The following is an 11,511-nucleotide window of genomic DNA, read 5'->3' as shown; positions in this document are numbered from 1 at the left end:
CTACTCCCAGAGGGAGTAGGACTCTCCTGGCGCGCCCTCCTTGGCCGGCCGCACCCCCCCTTTAGTCCTTTATATACGGAGGCTGGGGCACCCCAGAGACACACAAGTTGATCCACGTGATCTTATTCTTAGCCGTGTGCGGCGCCCCCAGCCACCATAGTCGTCGATAATATTGTAGCGGTGCTTAGGCGAAGCCCTGCAGCAGTAGTACATCATGATCGTCACCACGCCGTCGTGCTGACGGAACTCTTCCCCGACACTTTGCTGGATCGGAGTCCGGGGATCGTCATCGAGCTGAACGTGTGCTAAAACTCGGAGGTGCCGTAGTTTCGGTGCTTGATCGGTCGGGCCGTGAAGACGTACGACTACATCAACCAAACGCTTCCGTTGTCGTTCTACAAAGGGTACGTAGATCGCACTCTCCCCTCGTTGCTATGCATCACCATGATCTTGCGTGTGCATAGGAAATCTTTTGAAATTACTACGTTCCCCAACAGTGGCATCCGAGCCTAGGTTTTATATGTTGATGTTATATGCACGAGTAGAACACAAGTGAGTTGTGGGCGATATAAGTCATACTGCTTACCAGCATGTCATACTTTGGTTCGGCGGTATTGTTGGACGAAGCGGCCCGGACCGACATTACGCGTACGCTTATGCGAGACCGGTTCTCCCGACGTGCTTTGCACATAGGTGGCTTGCGGGCGACAGTTTCTCCAACTTTAGTTGAATCGAGTGTGGCTACGCCCGGTCCTTGCGAAGGTTAAAATAGCACAAACTTGACAAACTATCGTTGTGGTTTTGATGCGTAGGTAAGATTGGTTCTTGCTTAAGCCCGTAGCAGCCACGTAAAACTTGCAACAACAAAGTAGAGGACGTCTAACTTGTTTTTGCAGGGCATGTTGTGATGTGATATGGTCAAGACATGATGCTAAATTTTATTGTATGAGATGATCATGTTTTGTAACCGAGTTATCGGCAACTGGCAGGAGCCATATGGTTGTCGCTTTATTGTATGCAATGCAATCGCGCTGTAATGCTTTACTTTATCACTAAACGGTAGCGATAGTCGTGGAAGCACAAGCTCGGCGAGACGACAACGATGCTACGATGGAGATCAAGGTGTCGTGCCGGTGACGATGGTGATCACGATGGTGCTTCGTAGATGGAGATCACAAGCACAAGATGATGATGGCCATATCATATCACTTATATTGATTGCATGTGATGTTTATCTTTTATGCATCTTATCTTGCTTTGATTGGCGGTATCATTATAAGATGATCTCTCACTAAATTATCAAGTAGTGTTCTCCCTAAGTATGCACCGTTGCGAAAGTTCTTCGTGCTGAGACACCACGTGATGATCGGGTGTGATAGGCTCTACGTTCAAATACAACGGGTGCAAAACAGTTGCACATGCGGAATACTCAGGTTAAACTTGACGAGCCAAGCATATACAGATATGGCCTCGGAACACGGAGACCGAAAGGTCGAGCGTGAATCATATAGTAGATATGATCAACATAAAGATGTTCACCAATGAAACTACTACATCTCACGTGATGATCAGACATGGTTTAGTTGATTTGGATCACGTAATCACTTAGAGGATTAGAGGGATGTCTATCTAAGTGGGAGTTCTTAAGTAACCACCTTGATGGGTTGCCTCTGTTACTTCCTTGTTGATACTTGCATTATGCATGACCCTACCTTCTTATGAGGGTTATGTTGGTGGGAGTAGATAGGATGCTAAAGTAGTTGCTACGCAAAAAAGGACGGGAATATGCATGGTGATGGAGACAAAGTATTTTCAAAAGACTTTTCGAAAACCCCCATCGGGTGCCACTTATGCCCGTGGGAGATGATGAGTTGGGTAACCACTTGATGACGAAGTGGTGTACCAGGCAAGTGTGTGTGTGTGTTGTTTTTCAAAACGGATAGGTTTAAGTTGCGACTGTTATTCCAACCTTACATGCGCAACCACTCTACCCTTGTATGGGAAAGGGCATTATTGATTACCTAGGCCATTACTAGTGACGGGAGAGTTGTTGGTGCGCTCTCTCGGGACGGGGTCGTGCCAGGTAGGGCGGCCATGACTGTTTTCACAGGGCACCGGATACACCGTTGTGTCCCCTCTCGGATGTTACGATCTCGAGTGAGTCTCGTATGATGTACATCATGAGGATACGGAACAACGAGTGGACTCCTTGTTAGTGTCGTCTAGGGAAAGATAGTGATCGGGTGCTTACCCCGGGTACTTGAGGTACCGCGGGTCGTGGATGACACGAAAGTTCCCCGGATCTTGTGGGTAAAGTGTGCAACCTCTGCAGAGTGTAAAACTATTCGAATAGCCGTGTCCACGGTCAAGGACAGTTGGGTAACCGCTCTTGGGCTATGTCCACTTATTTACAAACCAGTGTGTGTGGGAAGAACTACTTGGGTCAAGTCAAAGGACTTGACATGAATGAGTTGGGTTGGAGCCCTCTCCCTTTATGTTGATATCTGTAACCAGCCCCTATGGTTTCTTGAATTCATGCGATGCATGGTTTACCAGTTATTGAACATGTCATAACACGACAAAATCAGTTTTCTGCAAAAATTTACCTATGTCATGCATTGTTGTATCTTGAGCCAAACATGGGTTGCTTGCGAGTACATTCAAAGTACTCATTGGCTTGCCACTGATTATTTTATTGGCTAGGCATGAAAGAACAGGATATAATGAAGAGTACCTTGGTGACGAACATGCGAGCTAGGACGCTTCCCAGTCAGAATGCCTGTAGGGTTAAGGCATATGCATGGGTTCTACTTATCGACGAAGATTTCCGCTACTTAAGTTTATTTGGTGTTCAGCCCTTATGGCTTTATCTATGTAAGACTTGACCATAATGGTCCTATTTGTGTAAAACGGTATGTATGGATGTAAGACTCTTGTTATTCATCTTCTGTGTATTCAGTAAGCATTGATCTCTGGGATCACTGTACACGTGCATTCGGTGATCTCGACTTATGAGTCGGGGTCCCCACAACTACATACTTCACAAAAAATGGCAATATGGGCATATGCATCCAAACGACCATTGTTAGAAAGAAGCATATATACACATATAAGTGGGCAAACGACGAACATACAATTGTATGGATACATGTGGATAGAGGCGGAAAAAGGTAACGACCTGGTCCCATTGCGGCATTTCTGTCATCTGTGTCTTGTAAAGAAACGAACGGGACTGCAGCCGCACCCAACATAGATGTAAGCACATATGACACATGCACAGAAGAAGATCAAGGGATAGAAGAATCATCAACCTATAAACCCAGGCAGCAACTTGCAGAAAGATCATCACCTGCAAATAAGAAAGTGGAGCACCAGAGCGGCCAGATTAGTCAAAATCTAAGAGAAAAGGACTAAAATAATGAGCTCCTGAGAACAACAGTCAAGAAATAATCTTTCCAATTACTGGACGGAACTTTGTGTCACAAACTGAAGAAATGGAAATAAATCCGACTTCATGACGTTCAATATACATGTGTGCCTTAGATCATATAATAATGTGGAAGTAACTACAACAGAGAGGAAGACAACACACACCTTAGGATAGAAGATGAGCTTGACGACAAGGTCTACGCCGTGGAGAGAAGGAGCGGCAACAACCACCACCAGATGAGCTCGACCACCACCAGGAGCAAAAATTCAAAAAAGTTCATCAAGGACATGAACTAAGCACTAATATTTACAATATAGTATCACCATGAACATGAACAGTATGTGTAGACTAAATACTTTCCGATTACGAATACAGTGAATATTGAAAGTGCCAGAACTTTCATTCCAAACTTCCTAAGCAAAATTATCATAATGAACGACATACAAAAGTGCCTATGAATTAACAAAAATGTATGTCAATTAACAAAAAATTCCTAAGCAAAATCATCACAGCTGTGACAAGATAGAGAATATCGCCTGACTTTTCTCAGCTTTTGTGAACAAGTGCATAGCTCTAAGAATCTCTCTACCTTAAATGTAACCATCACCTCCTATGCATATATGTTCAGGACAAACACCTAGATGTAAGTTTCTGCAGATCGATACCTCTTGGGATGGGTCTGCAATGGAAAAGACCATAACAAAACTGTTAAAAATATCCAATTCTGGGATTAAGGACCAAATTGGTAATCCCAATGGATATTTAACAAATGTTTCTAAAGGCATATGTCGTATCATGTGGCCTGAAATAGATGAGGGCATACATACCCATGAACGGTTGTCCTTTCTTCATATGCAGTGAATTACCAAGATAATAAATACTGGACGTATTCCAAGTTTGTAGTGCTATAAACATGATTGGTACAGCCTCCGGGTCCGGGGTCACTCGTGTCAATCTTCTTGGATTTTCTGCGATCGTCTGTAGGCATAGAGAAACAAAATCTGCACAAACAAAGAAGAGAAGCTCTAAAAGTAGAGCACTGAAATAGGGGGGAATCAGGAAGACATAGAGAAACAAAATCTGCACAAACAAAGAAGAGAAGCTCTAAAAGTAGGGCAATGAAAGAGGAGGGGAATCAGGAAGACATCTAAATCCATAATTCTAAAGCTAAATATATCAGCATCAGATATGAGGAGGCTTTGACCTATAGTTCTTTCTCCCCTTACAATAGAGGTGACACCAAAACTTTCAGCTATTACTAAAGCACATCAAACGAATTGATTAAATCGGTAACCAAAATAGTAAGAAGCATTTATGATACTATATACTTATAAAATACTATAGGGAAGGAAGGAGTACTGCAGTTTGTTTTGGATATGTCTATAATTTAGGGAGTCTTTACAAGTGATGTAGTTCAAGCTACTCACTTTAAGATATCAGCTATGGTACAGATAAACCTATATAGAATGCTTCTGCACAATTTGATAAAAGAGATTAAATACTGGTTTAGCTATTGTTGCCTCGATTTTAAACATAAATGTACCTAAAACCCAAGATATGAGTGTGTAATTTACTTGGCCGAGTTAGATACATGATGTACTTGTCAGATTACTGGAAAGATTTTGTAACGAGTCTGCTTCTACAGGTGGCCTATTTTTTCTGTTGGATAAACACTGGATTAACTATTGAGTTATGTAGTCTTCTCAGTTAGCTGAACAAAAATGTCTAGCATATAATAATGTATATATGAAAATAATGCTGATAAAGTATACTATCATGACAAACTTTATGGTGTAATTTCCTTCATATTACGTGAGTCTCCTTATCTAACATATGCAATGCAAAAGATTGGGCATTACCATGTAAGTTTTGCTACATCATGAACTTACTGGACGTATTTAGATAAATTAACACTCCGCTTTACTGGATCGAGTTTCCTAAACACTTCATTGTGTGCCAAAGATTTAATGAACCATGCCATTGCTACATGAAAAACCACAAAGAGAACCTTAGCAAAAAAGATACTTAAATGATTAAATTACAAATAGCAACATATTTAACATCCCCTGAACTAAATATACTTAAATAGTCTTGATGCCAAGTTTACATCAATAACCACTTTTCTTTGTAACAAAAAGAGGATGTCAAGCAAGACACTTCTTACATCCCTTTAGAATATTGCTACATCAGTGCATGCTAACAGTAGCATGAAAAAAGCAATTGGCCTAGCTAGTATATGTATGTTCTGACCAAATCTGAATAAGTATAATGCTCTAATGCTTAATGTTATTTTCACATACGAACCTATTCTGTCAACAGTCCAACCATCCAAGTATGGATTCATATATGCATGTACCCTGCATACCATGAATGAATTTAGTAATAAAGCAAACAGCCAGCACTTGTGGCAGAGGCTATTGTGTCCAATTGATTTTGTTTGTATCCGTAGCGTTTATGGCCGGCCACAAAATCGATCGGCAGAGGCTATTGTGTTCGTGAGTGTCCAAGTTATTGGAGCCAGCTCTGTGCAATGCTCAAAATTCAAATCGGAGGTCGAGTACGCATTGCTGCTGTACAAAGCATCAGCCAACAGTATGCCGGAAGTAGAAGTCAGCTTGCTTCGTCATCATCGTCGCCATAAGTACTCTGGTGTGGCGCTGTGCTAATAAATTGTACGTATGAACTAATTCCACCCCTTGATCACCACCGTCAACCAAACAGGAATATTTGTCATCAGACTGATGAAAAGCGAACTTGAATCTGACTTGGGATCGAGGGGGTGGAATTTGGTTAGAGCAAGAACACCACCGTCGTCCCACAGGGAAGAGCGTGTGCACCTCCGTCGTGCATCTCCTCCTTAATCCTCTCTTGTTCGTTGGGTGGACAGGCGGCGCCGCTAGAGCAGGACGGAGCCGGACGTCTGTATGGCCTACGTTGCTCTGCCGAGGAAGACGTTGATGGCGTTGTGGACCACCACCGCTACTCGAGCTACTCCAGCCGAGTCCGGAGCTCCTCCTTGGGTCGCCGCTGCAAGCGTGGGGATGGAGGCAGAGGGAACATTAGGCTGTGGGGAAGGGGGAAAGAGGAGGCAGAGTCTGATTCAAAGGGAGGGAGATGGTGAAGCTACAAGCATGAGCAAGATAGATAGCGGCGCTACTGACCTTTGAGCCGGGATGGTGGCGGCGTCGGGCGCCGGCGGCGGCAGCGGTGGCCGGGACGACGGAAACCCTAGCAGGTGGGTGGAAAGAAGGAGAGAGGATGCGTGTGGGATTAAAAAGTCGAACCATTCGCGCTCCTGCCCAACCCATTCGCTAGCTCCATCCGATTTTCTTGTCGTACCTGTGTCGACGTGGACATCGCGAGGCTACGCTCTTGATGCGTACGTTAATGCTTCTCGATACTCACCAGGACCCCCTGCAATAAATGCTGACCCATCAAAGACGTTGTGCTATTGGTCCACAATAACAGGATCAGGCGAGCTCGTCCGCCCTTTTGCTGCTCTCGTATTATTTTTTAAAGTCTAACTTAGTAAACTTTGACAAGGATTATAGAATAAATTATCAACATCTAGGATAACAAATCAATACAATTAGAGTTACCATGAAATATGTTTCTATATGGTATATTTTTACGAAAGGAGGATATACCCCGGCCGCTGCTTCTGGGCGATGCATTCTATCATTTTATTAATTATTTATAAAGACCTTATAAAGTAATATACCTGGACGATGCATTCGATCATTTTAGTTGAAGATCTCAATTGAATGTGAGCTCTTTAAAATTAGGGGGCATTGTGTTATAGAGGATGTACGTGATAATGAGAAGAGAAAAGCATCAACCGCCCACGAGTTGAAGAAAAAACAAAAGGAAGCATGCACGAGTGTACGTACCTTCCACTCCCAGCTCCCAACCCAAACCTTCTTGTCACCTGATTGGTTGGTCGATTTCCATCGCAACCAACAAAGATCCTACTACATTCGTCCTGGTTTATTGGTCTCCGTTATATTTTGTCTCAAATTTTGATCATAGATTGAACTAATAAAATATTCATGCATGTCACAAAAAATTATATCATTAAAAACTATATTCAAATATAAATCCAACGGTATAATTTTTGTTGACATGCATTGATATTTTGTTAGTTAAATTTTTGATCAAAATTTGGCACAAACTATAAAGGGGACCTATAAACCAGGACGGAGGTAGTAGTAACCAATACTAGTAATTACCAAGAAAAGTAATTACGTACCCATTCAGGTCAAACTGGCAAATTTAACCCCAGCTAGGTACTATAGTACTGTACACGCCGAGAAGCAGCAGCAGCAGCTGGCGGTGGAGGCCCAGGAGATGAGCCGGTGGGTCGCGACCTCCTTCTCCATCGGTGACCACCCTGGCGACCACGACGACCTCAAGCTCGAAGTGTTCACGCTCTTCCTTGGCCTCGTCCCCATGCTGGCCAGCGCCTCGTCATCTGCCTCCTCATCGTTATGCTTTCGGAGCCGAGGATGAGCTGGTCAAAGTCTGCGGCAAGCTGCTGCTCTGGTGATGCATCCAATCCAATCTTTCCTTCTGAAGAGCACACTAGCTAGGTCATCCATCATCCATCTACTCAGAGGTGAGCCTCCTGGCCGTCAGTTGCCGGGTGACTTGCCGCGGGAGTATCTTGGGGCAGCTCCGGGCCGTCCGATCTGCTAGGACAGCTCGGACTTGGGGGCCTGATACGTCTCCAACAAGTACATAATTTATGACGTATCCATACTATATTTACAACAATCTTGCATGGTTTTGGTGCACTTTTACATTATTTTATGAACTAACATATTGATCTAGTGTCCGGTGCCCGTTCCTATTTTTCACTTTTTTTTGTTTCGTGGAAAAGCCACACCAAACGAAGTCCAGACGCGATAAAAATTAACAATGATTTTTTATGAAATATATCTAATTTTTGGGAGAAAGAATCAACACAAGACGGTGTCCGAGGGCCCCACAAGGCACTAGCTTTTGCCCGTGTTATTGCTTAGTAAGGTAATGAACTAGCCAAACTTCCAAGCAATCTACTGCACACACTACTTATTTTCCAGTTCTGAGCTATGAGCACACTAGTTATTCTTCATGTTTTGAGCCGTAATAATTTTGAATGCTCAATCTTTCTAATCTCCTATCAGATGCTCACCTCAGTTATGGTGTTACTTTGGGTTTGTAGATCATCTCCTTGGTAGCCTCATGTGGCCATGGCCAAAGTATGAGAATGGTACTATCTGTTGGATGCAACTCACTCTGTTCCAGTCTTGGGTTATGGAAGTTATGCCCAGTATGTTCTCCTTTGTTGGAAGGTATTAGTTGAGTAATACTTGGTGTTGCTTCTGCGTGAATGTAGGAATAGGATTTGAGTAAAACCTGGTGTCTTTACCTATTAAGGAAGAGGTTTCATGTAGCTCGACCTACAGAGGAACTTTACTTATTAGTAAACAGCACTAGCTTGTTTTGTTGTCAATTGCATCGCGGTATTACATTAAATGGAATTTCCTGTCTCAAGGTTCTGCTGTGACATCCTTTGTGTCGTGCGCCTCATTCTATTCTTCCTCGGATGCAGTGTACCAAATCCATCTTAAGTGTATGCTGATCGCTTAGGAATAGCAGCAGTTGTCGCCAATAGTATTCTCCCAAGGTACAGATCAGGTTGTTGTTGCAGGAAATATTTCGAAGGTGGCCCGTGCTGTGGCTGCAGCATTGCAGAAGTGGAATATCAAGCCAGGGCTAAATACTTCAGATCTGCTTCATTTTAATCGGATGAAGAGATGATGCTTTTTGTACTAACTAACAAGCAACTCCCTTGCACAGGTCATAATGAGAAATTAACGAACAAGATTATCACTTCGTTGAGCCCCAATACCAGAAGCTTCAGCTGACAACCTTTTATTACTGAAAACCGGCACTGTAAAGGTAAGAAGGAGATGATGGATGCCTGTCTACTCTGAGTAGAGGGACATTATGTATAACCAGCTAATGGAATTGTTGGTGGAATTTTAGAGGTGTGAGTGTACTCATGCTGCCGCTGAACAGTTCAGGACACCGAAAGGAACACTGTACTCACGGTTCCCACCAGGAACGGCAGGCAATTACCGGGGAGTGAAGTGCATCATAGGTCCTCAAATTATTCCAGAGGTGTCACGTAGGTCATCGAACTATGAAAATCGTCATTCAAGTCCTCAAAGTGCAATATGTGTGTTATATTGGTCCTCAAACTATTTCAAAGATGTCACATAGGTCCTTAAACTATTTCAGAGGTGTCACATATATACACACTTATTACACTTCAACAATTTTTTAGGACCTAGATGACACTTTTCATATTTTGAGGACCTACGTGACACCACCAAAATAGTTCAAGGACCTAGGATGCACTTCACTCATTACCGGGTGTACCAAAAACACCAGAAAAGGTTTGTTCATGCGAGGTAACAAGGTCCCAGTAAACTGCAACTCTGCAAGCTAGCTCCATGTTCTTGTCAGGTTAACCGATTCGAAAATATTTCAGAATCGGCTGCCAAGGAGGGTGATGAATTGACTTGCAACCAGTTCGCGGAAGATCTGAAGCCATGCTAAGGAAGAAGAAGCAGAAACACTACCTAGTCTAGAAGAAACATAGCCTGCAGCTAGGTAGTTCTCTACCATGTTCTCTCAAGACTACTACGTTTATCTTTGATGAGAGCCATTAGGCGACTGTACCAGATGAAGAAGCTTTGATATAGCAGCCAGTTGTGTGCAAGTTGATTGCAATGAACACGTCATGTTAATTGAATGAAGGCTATTCTCCCCTTTACTAATGAACATTCTACTAGAGTTCCACGTCTACAAATAGTACAATTTTATTAGATAGATAAGCCAGGGATTTTGAGACATGACTACACCTAAATTAAAATTTCAAATTCTACAATTCATCCTAGTAGTCTCTTCCATTGATTGCATTCGACCTTGGCACTAACTTGTCGCGTGCGCGCACATAGATCTTGCTATTGTGACACGCTACGTCCAACAGCCTACCTCTTGGTACATCTAGCATCTTCAGCGCGATTATCCACACCGCATCACCGGGAGGCATGGTGGCCGCCGTTAGGATCATCGTGTGCTGTTATCGAATACAAGTGTATAGGAAAACGGTGCCATCACCATAGAGGATACCACGAGGATCCTTCCAAAGCTGTTTCGTCTTATCATCAACATTCTCTGGAAGTTGTGTGATGTCTCCCGTGAGAAGATTTACGAGTTTTGGCTCGAAACTCCATGTGAAGAACCATGCGGCTGTGCCATCTATGCTAGCCACCCACTTTCTATCGTCGGCCGATGATGCACCAGGCGGCTCCGCGCGCGAGGACCATGTCATCGCAGTCACGGCGTAGGCCCCCGAAGTTGACGACGGAGTGTACAATGATGCCGTCACATGGCATGAGGAGCCACGGCCGGAACTTGGGCCGCATCGGCGGAGAGGGCAATAGTCCTGCACCACGCCACGACGTGCAGACGGCATGGAAGTGAACGAAGTCGGCTGGTTCATGTAGGCGGCCGGAGATGTGGAGAAGCAGTTCCGGTGGCAGGTCCGCCCACGGTGGACTCAAGGCGGACATGCCGCGCGGCACGATGATCCAATCCAAAGAGATCACGAATTCACGATCTGGTATTCACGTAGACCCACCGGAGTCCTTTTAATCTTTTTTATTTATTTATTAGGGGAGGAGTCCTTTTAATCAACGGTCTGTTCTTATCATTTCTCTCGCAGCCCATATTAATCCTTCTGGCCCAATACATGAGCCCGGCCCAATCGATTTCACGAGGCCGTGGCTTGCTTTTGGTTCTGAAACACATTCACTCCTGCGGGAAAACGCACGGGGGCCTGTACATGGGCCGGCTTAAATAGCTTCATATTTTTTAATCCTGAAAACTCTTTTATTTATGTTTTGAAATACATATACATATGTAAATAAATGTCATACATGTGCAAATTTGTTCACCACGTGTTTTGAAAAAATTTCGTTTTAGAAGAGTTTATGTATTATAAAAAGTTGTATTTCGATAAAATAGTA

General features: G+C 43.5%; 1 long non-coding RNA gene across 1 annotated transcript; it reads right to left on the bottom strand.

The window, feature by feature from the left end:
- Positions 1 to 3,152: 3,152 nt before the first annotated feature.
- On the bottom strand, positions 3,153 to 4,851 carry LOC119352641. Its single transcript, XR_005170207.1, has 5 exons — positions 4,258 to 4,851; positions 4,020 to 4,109; positions 3,595 to 3,671; positions 3,312 to 3,349; positions 3,153 to 3,232 (listed from the first exon to the last, which is right to left on the bottom strand). It is a non-coding gene; the product is annotated as an uncharacterized LOC119352641 (long non-coding RNA).
- Positions 4,852 to 11,511: the final 6,660 nt, after the last annotated feature.

The sequence above is a fragment of the Triticum dicoccoides genome, chromosome 2A (assembly GCF_002162155.2).
Source record: "Triticum dicoccoides isolate Atlit2015 ecotype Zavitan chromosome 2A, WEW_v2.0, whole genome shotgun sequence".
In the NCBI taxonomy this organism is placed as follows: Eukaryota; Viridiplantae; Streptophyta; class Magnoliopsida; order Poales; family Poaceae; genus Triticum; species Triticum dicoccoides.
Note: the sequence above shows the minus strand (reverse complement) of the source record. Positions and strands in the feature narration are given on the sequence as shown.